Source organism: Melopsittacus undulatus, chromosome 5 (assembly GCF_012275295.1).
Source record: "Melopsittacus undulatus isolate bMelUnd1 chromosome 5, bMelUnd1.mat.Z, whole genome shotgun sequence".
In the NCBI taxonomy this organism is placed as follows: domain Eukaryota; kingdom Metazoa; phylum Chordata; class Aves; order Psittaciformes; family Psittaculidae; genus Melopsittacus; species Melopsittacus undulatus.
In genome coordinates, this window is record NC_047531.1 from 13,392,804 (window position 1) to 13,407,750 (window position 14,947).

Consider the following 14,947-nt stretch of genomic DNA (forward strand, 5'->3'; position numbering starts at 1 on the left):
CAGCCAGATTTCCTGTCTTCTTGACTGCTCTCAGGGACTACAGCATTAAACTTTCTCCAGCATCAAATATTTCCTGCATCAGTTGAGGTGAAATTAAATTCTGTCATCATGTCTGTACTACTAGAAATTCCCTCCCCCTACCCTTTCTACTATCTCCATGCACAGATTTTCATTTTGGGATTTCCCTAAGAAGTCTCCATTTATTTAAGGGACTTTGATGGCAGATCTCTTAAAACCCTGCAAATGCATGTATGTTTAGATATGTGTAGTATGTAGTGATTAGATCTTCACTATCCTCAAACTCTAAGGATGCATTAATACCATCACATTTAATGTGCCTACAACTGTTCTCTGGCACTTGAACTCATTAGTAGTGCCCAGTCTGTGTTTCATATTCTCCAAGACAGGTGACTGCATGTTGAGAATGGTCTTCGAACTGCATTTGCTCTTAAATTGTAAGCAGGACAGTGATAGTTGGCATAAGTCAAAAGCCTTCCATAGAGTATTCTAACAGGTTATTGGTAAATAGAATCAAGTTCCACTGCCTGGGAACCTTCCCAAAGTACCCACTGATTTTTTTACAGTACTGTATTGATTTTGGATGGGAAGACTGCTCTCTATAGAATCTCCATTGATTCTTCCTCTTTTCCCATCTCTCTCTCTTTTTAGTTTCTCCCCTGCCAGTTCCAATCTTTACAGTTTGCCTGAAGTTAAATCAGATTTACCAGTTCATTTTCTAGTTCTCTCTTAGACTATTTTAAAATTGATGTCCTATTTGAACCTTTCCATCCTTCTGATTTTAGCTGGATGTTAGCAATTTCATATTTACTTACCTTTAGAGTTCCTGGCTGAATATCATCTCTTCATACCAATTTCTTATTAATCTCTTTATTGGTTTATCTTAATAGCCATTTACTGACACCTCAACTTCAGAAAGTTCCTTAGACTGTTCCCCATTTAAAAAAAAAAGAAGATAAAAGCATTATGGAGATGCATTAAGAAAACAAAATGCAGTACATTTTTCACATTTTTATTTTGTTTATTTGCCTGTGAAACTCTCCAGGTAAATAGTCCAATCACAATGTTACAGACTTTCTCATAACCCCCACATCCTCTGGCCTCCAACTGAGATTCCCCACACAACTACATCCTGGCCCATCAAGGCTTGCTTGTTTAGCTTCCCTGTCTTTCAAGGTTCCAACTCATTGCCCCAGGGCTTGTCAAGCACCAAGGCCTCAGAGCTTATTCCCAAACTTTTTTTCATGCAAATCTTATCCCCTTCACTCCCCATGCTTTGCTGGATGTTTAGCACTGTGTAAGGCACTGCAACATCTTAGTCTAGGGAACCCAGGAGGAATTTCACATGAGTAAAACTTAGAACCCACTGAACCCTTAGACTCAGGGTTTAAAACATGTATTTCCCCCATGATGGATAAAGGTATAGTTTTTGTGAAAATAGTGATAAAGACAATGATGCTTCCTATTATTTATAAAGGAGCTTGGCATTCAGGCAGACTTCAGAAGTTCTTGACCTTCATCTTGTGGGATTTCAGACTTCTATGTCTCCCAAGCTAGTAGAATATCTTCATAATGAAGTTATCATAGTATGTTCTACTTTGTGTTTCTGAGAGAAACATTTACAAAACTACTGAAGCTAGACAAGCAAACAAAAGCATGTCTCTCTGTAGTGAAGACAGCACACAGTGATTCTTTTTTGCTTCATGTTCTTTTTATACATTTAGATGTTGCAAGGGTTAGACCCCTATGAGACACTCTTTTTATAGATAAAAATTCTCCATGCTTCTGACCTATTGCAGGGATTTTTGCTGTCTGAACTACAGCAACATTTCACCATATCAATCTGTCATATGTTCCTAAAGAATTAGCTTTAGAGCTTTCGCATGTTGGGAATTCAACTTAGTCTTTAATGATTTGCAATGAGATTGCCTCAAACTATTTTACAGTTAAGAAACTTTGGGCTGATATCCTTTGAATTAGAAACTTGTGCATTTTGAAGACATTGTATAAAGAGCATATTTAGCCCATTCTGCTTTTCTTCTCTTGGGGACAAAACCTATAATTTTACTAGAATTTAATGAATCAAGCAAAGTCACCTACAAACTGCCTTGCAACAACAGCTCTTATAATGAGGATAGGAACATATTTTGCAGTGATAAAAAAAAAGATCAATTACAGTGAGCCTTAACTATTATAGGTAACTTACAGAAAACAGATTTTATAAATTCTAATCTAATGATTGCTATCACCCCATTTTATTATCTCATGTCTGTTAAAGTAGTATTCTTCAGTTGATAAGTCCCAACTTTCATAGACAGCTATAATATAAAACATAATGACAGTAACAGCAATTGTTGCTATAAATACAAATCTAGTACCAACACAAGATGCTAGATTCATTACTTATACAATGTTTCAGTATAAAAAAGAGAATCAGAGACTCACTGCATGGTTTTCAGTTTGTGTCCATTGACTCTTATCCTATCAGTCAGTATCACTGAGAATAATCTGGCCCCCATTTCTTCATTCCCTCCCATCAGATTACAGACACTGGCAAATTACGCACCCTGTAGCAAGGCTCTCCAGCATTCTTTCTTCAAATTGAACTCTTCCAGCTCTCTCAGACATTCCTTGTATGAAAGGGGCTTCAGCCCCTTAATCATCTTTGTAGTCCTGCACTGGACTCTCTCCAGTATGTCCATGACTCTCTTGTGCTGTAGAACCCAGAACAGGATATGCTCATTAATGCTGAGCAGAAGAGAAGAATCACCTTCCTGAACCTGCTGGCAATGCTTTTCCTATTGCTGCCCAGGATGCTCTTGCACTTGTTTGCTGTCATGGTATACTTCTGGTTAATGGTCAAATTATTGTCCACCAGGATTATTAGACTGTTTTTTTTGCAAAGCTAATTTGCAGAAAGTTAACCTCCAGTGTTCACTGGTGTGTGGATTTACCCTTCTCCAGGCACAGGAGTTGGCATTTCCCTTTTTCAACTCCATGGATTTCCTCTTGGCTCATTTCTTCAGCTTGTTGAGGTCCTTCTGAATGGTGGTGCAACCCTTTGGTCTTTCAGCCACTCTTTGCTGTTTTCTATCACCTGCAAACTTGCTGAAGGTAAATAAAAAGGGAGATTTTTAAATATGAGGAACATTTAATGATTTAGCAAGGGCCTGCTAAAAGTTTACACGCTTTTCCATTTGAGTCTTAAGGAGGTAGGCATGATTTGAACAAATATATTCCTGGGGACTTAGATCTTTGGATAACTGTAAACCAAATAAGCCACTGCTTGCCAAGAACCAGGATGTGACTGTAGAATCCTACTAATACAACTTCATGTGAACATAGAAATTTCTCTCTCTGGTATCAAAAATAAGATTCAGTTTCCTGGACAAATATCTTCCATTTTCAGATGCCCAGTTGTCTAACTTGTTCTCCTGTCGCTGTCTGATAAGCTACACAATATCAACCACAAGAGATCGTCATATTTCTAGAAAAGCAAACAGAAATTGATTGGGACACTAGCATGTCTAAATTGGCACTAAATACAAATACATAGGCAGTTAAATCACATTTCAGGGATCCAAAGTATCTCAGATTACATGATAAATTAACTGGTATTTTCTGAAATCAGCCTTGAACTATGCTCTTAAGCACTGCTTGACTGATTTCAGGAATGGAATATAAATCCCCTAGGTTTCGTGTAGGAAAGAGAAAATAAATTTAAAATCTCGACATGTTGTTTCATGAAACACTTCAAGGAATTTAACCTTCAGCTTGGAAGAAGGACTCTGAATTCTAATCTTCAAATGTCTGTTGGTAAAATGAAGTAGACAGAAACTAGTTGGTTTCCTCTGTTACTGGATTACATAGGTGTGTTCCTATTTGTTATTTGTCTCTTAGGGAATCACAGATTCTGTTCGGAGACCCTGGTATAAGATGAAAGTGATGAAATAGGTAAGTATTGAGTACTTGAGTGTTCTGAAAGATTTTATTTTTTTTAATATGGTTTTAAGCAAGACTTTCTTCTAGAAACTTAAACATATAAAATTGAATTTCCTTTATGGCAAGTAGGGCATTAAAGCCAAGTCTGCCTCACTCCCTGGATGTCACTAGAAATGCAAGGACTAAGGCTTTCTGAAAGACAGTGAGAGAGCTGTTTGTGGCTGGTCAGTCAGTGCCTACCAAGCAACTCTATCACTCCTCTTCCATCAACAGGACAGGCGGAGAAAATACAATGATAAGTTCATGGGTTTATGGGCTGAGATACCAATTACTGTCATGGGAAAACCACACTTGACTTGAGAAAATTAATTTATTTTATGGCAAATTTTTGTAAACAGTACGATGCAGTGAGAAATCAAAACAAAACAGCAACAACAACAAAAAGCCCCTTTCTTCCCAGGCTCAACTGTATTCTAAACTCTTTCCACCTCATCCCCCTGAGCAAAGCCTCCCTGTCTTTCAGGGGGATGGGGAATAGGGGTTGTGGTCATTTTTAACACTTCATGTCTTCTGCTTCTCCTTCCTCCTGCTATTCTGTTGCTGCAGCATGGTGTTCCTCCCATGGAATAGAGTCCTTCAAGAACTGCTTCAATATGGGACCTTTCCATGGGGTGCATCCTTCAGGAATAGATTGCTCCTGAGTGGGCTCCTCCCTCCAGGGGGCCACAGCTCCTGCCTGGAGCTGTCTCCAGCATGGGCTTCCCACTGGGTCACAGCCTCCACTGGGCATCCCCCTGCTCCAGCATGGGGTCCTCCATGTGCTGCAGGTGGAGATATGCTCAACCATGGACCTCCATGTGTTGCAGGGGAACAGCTGCCTCACCATGGGCTGTGCAAAGGGCTGCAAGGGAATCTCTGCTCTGGTGCCCAGAGCACCTCCTGCCCTCCTTCTGCACTGACCTGGGTGTCTGCAGGACTGGTTCTCTCACAGATTCTCACTCCTCTCTACCAACTGCTGTGAAATTTATTTTAGCCTTTCTTAAATATATTATCAAAGAGGCACTACCAGCATCACCAGTCAGCTCAGATTTGGCAGTCAGAAGGTGTGTCCTGGAGCTTCCTGGAGCTGGTTGTGTCCAACATGTGCAACTTCTTGTGTTTTCTCACAGAAGCCACCCCTGCAAACTGTCCTGCTACCAAAACCTTTGCTACCCAAACCCAGTATACTCTTTATTCAATCCCGATGTAGAACTGGGTGTCTGCTTGTATATTAAAAATCTAAACCACTCCAGTTAAGAAAATCATAGCAATTTTCATAGTATGGGTCATATATTTAGCCTTACACCTTCCTTTAAAGCCCTTGTAGGAATAGAAATTCAGCTGTTGACATAATGTAGCCCCAAAATGTATCTGATCTTACCAGAGTAATAGAATTTTGTCAGCACTGGCAAAGAAACGAACCAAGAAACAAATACAAGCTTGGACATTGTTATAAATGAATACTTGCCCTTAGGGCAAACTATCAATTGATTGTCACAGGGAAACAAGCCTTATTTGAAGACAAATGATCTAGTCTTGCACAGACTATCTCCTTTGTTCACACAGAGACAGTTTTTCCTTATACCTTGCAGGATGTGTTCTATTTATTGCACACCTCAACAATAAAAATGTTTGTTATTAAAGCAAACCATAAAGCAGATGTATGAAGCTTGGAAAGAGAGCAAGCACATTTTATGGCACTACTTTGAGCCCATCCTCTGCAAATGAATCAAGTTAGAAAGCTATTTGAATACTGTTCATACTAAGTCTCTAAACCAGCAGCATGAAAAGGTGTTTTATTTTCATTCCAGTGCTAACAGCAGTAGTAATAGCTTCAGTGTAATTTTGTTAACCTTACTATATTTCAGGATAACTAAATTAGAGTCTGATTTACATACATAATTAATTTGTTTATATTTGAATACTGCTCTTGTCACATTATATATTAATGAAATAGTAAGCTAAGGAGAAGCCTAAGGACTTTGCTTACTGTAAACCTTTTCTTCAGAATGAAATAATAATTTTATTAATACTGTACGGTAGAGGACCATGCATATGGTTTGGCTTGAAATTCAGTTCTGAGAGTCTCCAGACCTTGAGGAAAACTATGTTTGAATGGTAACTATAAGCAAAGTGTCAGGGCAATTGCAAATTCAAGTGCAGCTGCAAATATGTCTACTTAAAATGTCTGAAGTTCTAATGTGTTTTGCTTATGTAATACATGGTTTCTAACTATCAACGTTAATAAAATATTACAGAGTTTTACTTTCACGAGGTCAATTGAAGAAATAAATTTTTGTCTTTGAGTTCAAAGTGAATGGGATTTTAAATCTGAATATGGGAGCAGAAGGATCAGCAGTATAAAATACTGGGGATAGAATCATAGAATCATAGAATAGTTATGATTGGAAAGGACCTTAAGATCATATAGCTCCAATGCCGCTGCCATAGCAGGGACACCTCACACTAAACCATGTCACCCAAGGCTTCATTCAACCTGGTCTTGAACACTGTCAGGGATGGAGCATTCACAGCCTCCCTGGGCAACCTGTTCCAGTACCTCACCACCCTCACAGTAAAGAATTTCTTCCTTATATCCAATCTAAACCTCCCCTGTCTAAGTTTTAATCCATTACCCCTTGTCCTATCACTACAGTCCTTAATGAATAGTCCTCCCCAGCATCCCTATAGGCCCCCTTCAGATACTGGAAGCCTGCTATTACCTAAGAAAGGGACATGAAATCCTCAGGCCACTTACCAGCGTCCACAGGTAGAGGTAAACAAGGGAGAAAGGTGAACAGAACAGACCCAGCTAACACTGTGCAGTTGCCTTGTCAGAGATGTGATGATGATAAAGAAATTACACAAAAGTAAGCTGAACAGAATTGGTTGCTTTTTGGACATCGCCATTGCATGTGAAAATAGTCAGGTGTGATTAGTGAGGCCATCAAACAGGTAATTAAAAGACCTAAATAAAGACTAGTAATTGAAAATCAGGACACTTTCAACAATATTCAAACCCAACCAGATAAAAAGCTTCATAAAATCAAAAGCCAATTTATGCAACCAGAAAAAACACAAAGCAAGACAGTTGATTAAATTCATTTGTATGGTGATGGAATTATTAAATGTACTTAGGGAGTTCACTCAGAATGGAAATTAACTGAGGCAGAGGAGGAACAGGAAGAATTAACTCTCATATATGCAGCACTTTAGAGCTAAAAAGAGCACTGTTTCTGCTTTTGTCACCTCTTCTGTTATGAAGAATGCCTCTCAAACCTTGGTCAAAGAATCTCTTTAACAAATATACACATTTTTCTTTAGACATTCCCAGCAATATTGAAGTTACAATCTTCACTGATAAGTTATATACGCATTAGTTATCATCACTATTGGCAATGTTTGTCTTATTTAAAGCTGAATTTTCTAAAATCTTTTTCCAACCAACTGACTTCTTTTCTCTTTAATATCAAAAGCCTTCCTTTTTCCACCTCAACTTTTGCTCCATATACTTAAGTACCCACAGTCTTTGATCCAGTCAGCTCCTTCGACCTTTTTTTTCCTCATAAATTGCTGCATCAGCTCATAAAGCTAAGCTGACAAAGTCTTTCTTACAGTTCTTTGGATTAGAACTGTTCTGACTTTTTGTTAATGAATTGTAGAGGGGTAGATACCATAAAAATGCATGGTATTTCACCAGAAGACTTACTGATGCCGTGAAGCAAGATAATTTCACTTTTGTGCTTTTGCAGGATTTTCTATGCAAGTTTTACCAAGCACTGCACTTAAATTACATGAGGAAACAATGATCTGGCATAATCACTAAATACTTTGACTCACTCCTTTTGAGGTCTAAATATCCAGTTGTGTAACTATAGACTCTTAATTTCCCCCAGATACAACCTAAAAGGGCACTTTTTAATACAGAGGGAAGTAACTGTTTCTTCAAGAGCTTGAAGCACTTTCTAGCTGTGTTGCACCTCATTATTTATTGTACTTGCAATCTGTTATCTATACATTTGACCATAAGGACTTCAGTGTCATTGTCTCAATTATTTACTAGAAAGATTTATTGAATATAGTAGTGGGCACTTAACTGGAAGCACTTATGAATAACTCCCTTGTAACACCTACAACTTTAGATCCTTCAATAAGCCATTTTAAAAACCTATTATTTATATCCTCCTAATTTCAAATACTGTAAGTTTCATTTTGGGCTAGCTCAGATACTGTAGAGATGCTGAAGTACTCTACACCACAAGAGTAGCCTTTATTAACAAGACTTATATTGTTTAGAAAAGGGACAGAAACCATCTTGGATGATATTTAAACCTTTCAGTAGTGACACAGAAGATGGCAATTTTAGTCTCTAAATATTTTTGGCAGACCCCCCAGATTAATCATATCATTAAATTCCTTGGTTTTGTCATCAGGTTATCCCCATTTTTTATTAATGTTGTTTCCAATATTTTTTTAGTGATGGAAAAACTTACTAGTGCTCTAATTTTTAGGGATTTTTCATTTTTTACAGACTCATTAAAAGTGATAAATATATGAATAATTCCCAGACTAAAGCTTTTAGGACTTTGGGGAATATGTTTTCTGGGGTCACTTCATTTTTTTCAAGGTACAATACTTTGAAACAGGCTTCTTCAGTCCAGGAAGGAAAACTTAAATATTTTCTACAGTACCATGTGTTACTTATTTGATCCTCTATGATTTACACCTACAAAAAGCCTTGACAAATCCGGTGGTGTTGATAATCAAATATGAGTTAATGTGGAAGAGTATGTGATGAACTCAGGGAAAAAAAAAAAAAAAACAACACAAAACAAAGCAACAAACCAATCTGTTATTGTCTTGTACTCTAAACTCACCACAGAATGCTCTCTTTGGTGGAGGGAGACCTGTGCTCCAAAATCACCTTACATTAAAGAATATGTTTTCTTGTTATGCTGGTTATGAGTTAGTGGGTTTGAGTTCCAGATTTTTGGGGTCCTTTTTCCCAAATGCCCAGCCTGAAACCTACCTCTTGGAATTATATTTTGTTTGAATTTAGAGACCTCTTCTGTCATGATTCTCATCATAAGAAAAAGTAGAACAAGGGTACAAAGAAGAGAACCAGTGTGGTGATCAACTTCATGGATTTGTATTTTCAAATTCTCTTTTGCCTTTAGCAGCATAACTACATAGACTACAATTTTTGCTTCCTAATTTTTTGCTTCAAGCTCATGTATTTCTGATCCCTACCTCCTTTCCAGAAGAAACAATGTGCTGTAATCCAGTTGTTTTTCTCTTGTAAGAGAATATATAGTGGGAGACAGATTATAAAGTGACTAAGGGGTTTCAAGGTAGAGAGAGGGAAAACCAGAGGTGAAGTGCCCAGCTGCTGCAATTATGTGCCTTGCTCTGGTAACTTCATGTGTGAGCAAGCAAATCAAACAAGATACTACATTTAGATGAATTTTATGAGATGCAGTAGTTATCCATGCACACTTCTAGCTTATCCCACTTGTGAAATAAAGCATGAGCTTAAACTACCCTCATCATGTTTCAAAAGTTATTAAAGGTTGAAGTTAAATTATTCACTCTAGTTTATCAGGTTAGGAATAATTGGACCCACTGTATGAGAGTATCTGGTTCGAGACCATATTAAGAACCTGAATGTACACAAGTCCATGACACCTGATGAAATACATCCACAGGTCCTGAAGGGGCTGGCAGATAAAGTTGCTAAGCCATTAGCCATCATGTTTGAAAAACCAAGGCAGTCAGGTGAAGTTCACGACAACTGGAAAAACAGAAATATAACCGCCATTTTCAAGAAGGGGAAAATGGATGACCCGGGGAATTACAGACCAGTCAGTCTCACCTCTGTGCCTGGCAAAATCTGGGAGCAGATTCCCCTGGAAGGCATGCTAGGGCACATGAAAAACAACAAGGTGCTTGGTGAAAGCCAGCATGACTTCACTAAGGGGACATCCTGCCTGACCAATTTGGTGGCCTTCTATGATGGGGCTACAAAAGTGATGGACAGGGGTGGAGCAGTTGACGTCATCTACCTGGACTTGTGCAAAGTGGTCGACACTGTCCCACATGACATTCTTGTCTCTGAATTGGAGTGTCATCAATTTGATAGGTGGACCACTCGGTGGATAAAGAACTGGCTGGATGGTCACACTCAGAGAGTTGTGGTCAGCGGTTCAATGTCTGGCTGGAGACCAGTAACGAGTGGTGTCCCTCAGGGATCAGTGTTGGGACCGGTCTTATTTTAACATCTTTATCTCTGATATGGACAGTGGGATTGAGTGCACCCTCAGCAAGTTTGCTGATGACATCAAGCTGTGTGGTTCCATTGATACGCTGGAGGGAAGGAATGCCATCCAGAGGGACCTTGACACACTTGTGAGGTGGGCTGATGCCAACCTCATGAAGTTTAACCATGCCAAGGGCAAAGTCCTACACCTGGGTGGGAGCAATCCCAGGCACAGCTACATGTTGGGCAGAGAAGAGATTCAGAGCAGCCCTGAGAAGAAGGTCTTCGGGGTGTTGGTTGATGAGAAAATGAACATGAGCCGACTTCAGTGTGCACTCGCAGTCCAGAAAACCAACCATATCCTGGGCTGCATCAAAAGGAGTGTGACCAGCAGGTCAAAGGAGGTGATCCTGCCCCTCTACTCTGCTCTCGTGAGACCTCGCTTGGAGTATTGTGTGCAGTTCTGGTGTCCTCAACAGAAAAAGGACTTGGAACTGTTGGAACAAGTCCAGAGGAGGGCCACGAGGATGACCAGGGGAATGGACCACCTCCCATATGAAGAAAGGCTGAGAAAGTTGGGGCTGTTCAGCCTGGAGAAGAGAAGGCTGCATGGAGACCTCATATTCTCTGTGTATGCCTCTATACTATACCCAATTTGAAGAATACAGATTTGCTGTGAATAAGAGGATGTACATATTTGTCATCCATTATATCTTTTTGTCTCCAACTTGAACTAAGGCTGCCAAAAATCCCTTTTGCCCTTCAGAGAGTAAACATTTGGAGTCCTCTTAGGAAGAACCTGAGGGCACCTTCAAGGAATAATCTCCGTACTATTTTATTTTTTCCCTACTTGATGTCACTGAAATGGCAAATAGAATAGCTGAAGGCTACATACAAATGTTGTTACCTATGACTGGGTAAATCGCAAATTCCCATTGCTATCCAGGAATACCAGTAGGTTTGCCCCAGAGCCTGTGGAGTAATTCAAGCAGTGAACAAGGTAGATGGGCAGCACTGTTGGCCTTGAGGCTACCCTAAGGGCTGCTTTACATAGCAATATAGACACAGCATCTGGGACTCTGCATGCGATCACTGAAGCAGTCTGTACTTTCAGAGCTGATGCTTCAGGCTCTTGGCACAACACTTAGGTCTCGTTAAACAGTCATTTCACACTTTCAAAGTCTTCAGAAATTGTATACCAATAAGCTTGTTCACTTGTGAGCTACAATGGAGATGTGAATATCTTGGGTGCAAGTGGGAAAGAATGGATGAGTATTTTAAAAAGGAAAAAGACCAAACCTAAATATGGTGACAGCATTTTGGAGACAGAGTAAAAGGCTGAATGAGAAAGGATCTGATCCCCTTGCCCTGTACCAATGTTATGTATGCCTGTCATTAATTTTGACTTGTGCTTTGCTTGCATCCTTTTACTTCCTAACCATTTGAAAATGATCTCCAGTTTATTCAAGTCTTAAATAGCACAACTAGTGTCTCAACATTTTTCTTACATATATAACTTTAAAAAGATACAGAAGTGAAAGAAAAAAGTTTTGCCTCATAAGATATCACTGTTCAATAGAATCTTCTCTAGTTGGTCTTATTTGTATGTAATATGTATCGAAGAAAAGTGTACCATGTATTTAACTGGGGTTTTTTTTCTTACTGGATATTCTAATTTATGGACGTAAAAATACAGCATCATTTGTTGGATAGTGCTGGAGGACAAGTTTGTCAGCTTATTAAAATCTAGCCAATATAAACTGCAATCAGTGAAAGAGAAGGCATTATGTTATACACCTCATCACTCAACTAAAGGTTTCTAAACATTTGCAATAGTTTAAAATGCCAAAATGCATGAATTTAACTTCTTTAAATGTAATTCTTGGTGTTCTAGATGAGTTCAGGCTTGGATAGTATTCTGAATTCTTAAAATTCTGGAGTTTGTCTCATCAGAAGTTGGACGGCATCAAGTTGTTACTGGAAAGCAAAACAGTAAAAACATTCTGTGGCGCATGATGGGGGATTTAAGCAATCAGAGAAAAGCAACACCTACACACTATAAATTAAAAATTTGTATTTGGGAAATCTCAGCGTAGGCTCTCCTGAACAGCATTTCCCACTAATCTGTTATGAAGAGCCATAAAAATGTGTTAGGCTAAATAATTTCCAATAGAGTTTTCTTGTTCAATCAAGACTATTGCTTAAAATCCTTGGGAGGTATATAATATTATAAATACAACCCCCCTTTAAATTCTGTGTTAGGGTTTATGAATTTATGAAGCAAAGAAATGAAATTCCAAGGGCCTATTAGGCCTCATAGAACCATGGCTTAAATGAAGGGTCAAATGGAAAACATCGGACCGCAGCTTGTATATGTCTAACATAATGTGAATGTGCCTGACTTCACAATACCATATCTATACAAGATGTCACATAGCCTTAACCTGAATAACTACTGTTAGTGGGTTGTTTCTTTCAATTTAAACTCTGGATTCTATTTGCTTGTGAATTCTAATCTTTCTGACCTGTAAAGAAGCATAAGCATACATAAGGACTTCAATTTGCGAAGTCTGAAAGTCTTCTCTTCCTCTTGCAGATTCGTTTACCACTGAATCTTGTCCACTATACATAGTGATTTTTTTTTTTTAATTTGCTTCCAATTAAAAACTTGTATTTGACTTATATTTAACTATTCAACTGTAGTGCTTGTTACAGTGTGTACCTATGAGAACACAGGTAAATTTACAGGACAAATATGACCCATATTAAGAATAAATATTACACCATGGGCAAAAGACATATTCTAACCACCAAATTGCATGCATTATTCTCATGCAGGCTTGGCTGTATATTAGCGTACATTTGTTCACAGTTTCTGTCTTTAGCATGTGGAGATCACATTGTTCCTTCATTGTTTCCTAAAATAATGTGAGTAGATCAAACGCGTTTGCAACAATACTTGCATATGTAAAGCTGTGACCTTTATAATATTTTTGAAGAGTAAATGCATTTTCTTTCAATCAGAAATGTTGCAAACAAGGTTACAATTAAATCATGTATTCAGAGAGAGAAGGTTCAAGGTTTAAATTAATTTGTTTAATTGTGTTCTTACCTTTGTTCCTTGATATTTATGGATATTCTGTCAGCTGAGTACATTACTAGAAGTGTTTGCTGAAGAAAAAAAAATAAATCAGCAAATGTTAAAGAAAACACATAGAAGGTGATTTCAGAATTAATACTGACAGATGCATGTATAGTAATTTGTGTTCATTGAGTCAGAAAGAGAAACATATCAAACGTGCTTCCTGCCCAGCTAAGGAATTTTGAACTTCAGCTATAAAATACTTTCAGTAACTTAGTTATGTATTATACATGTATAGAATTATGTTTATATTATCAAATTGTTTGTTAAAAGCTGTAGACTTAATGTCTAATTCACTATATGTTGTCAATTTGAATTCTTACATCTTTCCTCACTTTCATCAAGTTACCTAACTTCTTGTCTCACTGTACTACACCAGAAAACATACTAATGCTTACTTTCTCATTGAACTAAAGCTAAGGTTTAAATGACTTCAGACAACATCATCTTTAGCAGTTGCTGCAAAAGAGGAATGTTTCACTGAGAGTTCTATAAGACTTAAACTTTCGTTATTTGCTTATGTAGTCTTTTACAGCCCTAAATTTAATAGCATGGGGAAAATGCAAAAGCCAATACATTTTCTCTTTTTTTATTTTACTTTTTTATGTTTATCTTATGATAAAATTAAAATCTACGTATGTAATCTTTTTCTTGGACAGTTGGAAAACTTGTCTCACTGAGACAAAATGTCACAGATTAGACCATAATAACATGTAGGGCAAATTACTCCTGCTCCTCACAGGTGATCCTGGTTTCTATTGAAAGTTTCATTTCAAACAAAGTGATTTTTTCTAGTGGAAAAAATAACTTATTTTTACGTCCCCTTTGTTTTTGTTTGGTTTTATTGGGTTTAGTTTGTTTTCTTTTGCGGGGGGGGGTTGTTTTGAAAGTTCCATGTAAATATGTTTGCTCCCTGATAGAACTATTGAAATACCAGTTACAACAATGAAGATATGCATTTGGATTTCTTTTGGTGAGTAATTTCAAGTACCAATTGATTCAAACAGGATTACGATCTGTGAGGGATTTATAGAAAGCAATGTATTGTCATTTAGGTGGTTATATTTAGCTGTAATTAGTAAAACCTTCCTAGAACAAAAAATCACCTGGTGTTCAACAGAAAACCAAGGACATATTTCATTTCCCTAGGGGTATTTTATTAATTTAAGAGCAAGCTGGCTTTTTTCTGTACTACAATACCTAGAAAATTCCATTGCTATCAACTGTTAAGTTGATCCTGCCTATAGTTCAAGTAAGTCTAGTCTTTATTCTGAGAAAAATGCTTGGTGTTACATGTCAGGTTTTTAAGTTCATGTGAAATAGAAGTTTGTCTTTTCTCACTGTCTATAATAAATTCAGTATAAGTTAATGTTTTTCTAAACAATGAATGTATTTAATTTTTTAATATCTTTGACTCCTGTGTTAAGATCTTTCTTCAAAAGGCTGATAACTTTTTGTAACAAAGTGAATACCAAAATGAGAAACAGAAGGAAACTGAAAAGAAAGGTGAAAGGGACAGTTATATTTTTGAATAAGGAGATAGATTTTTA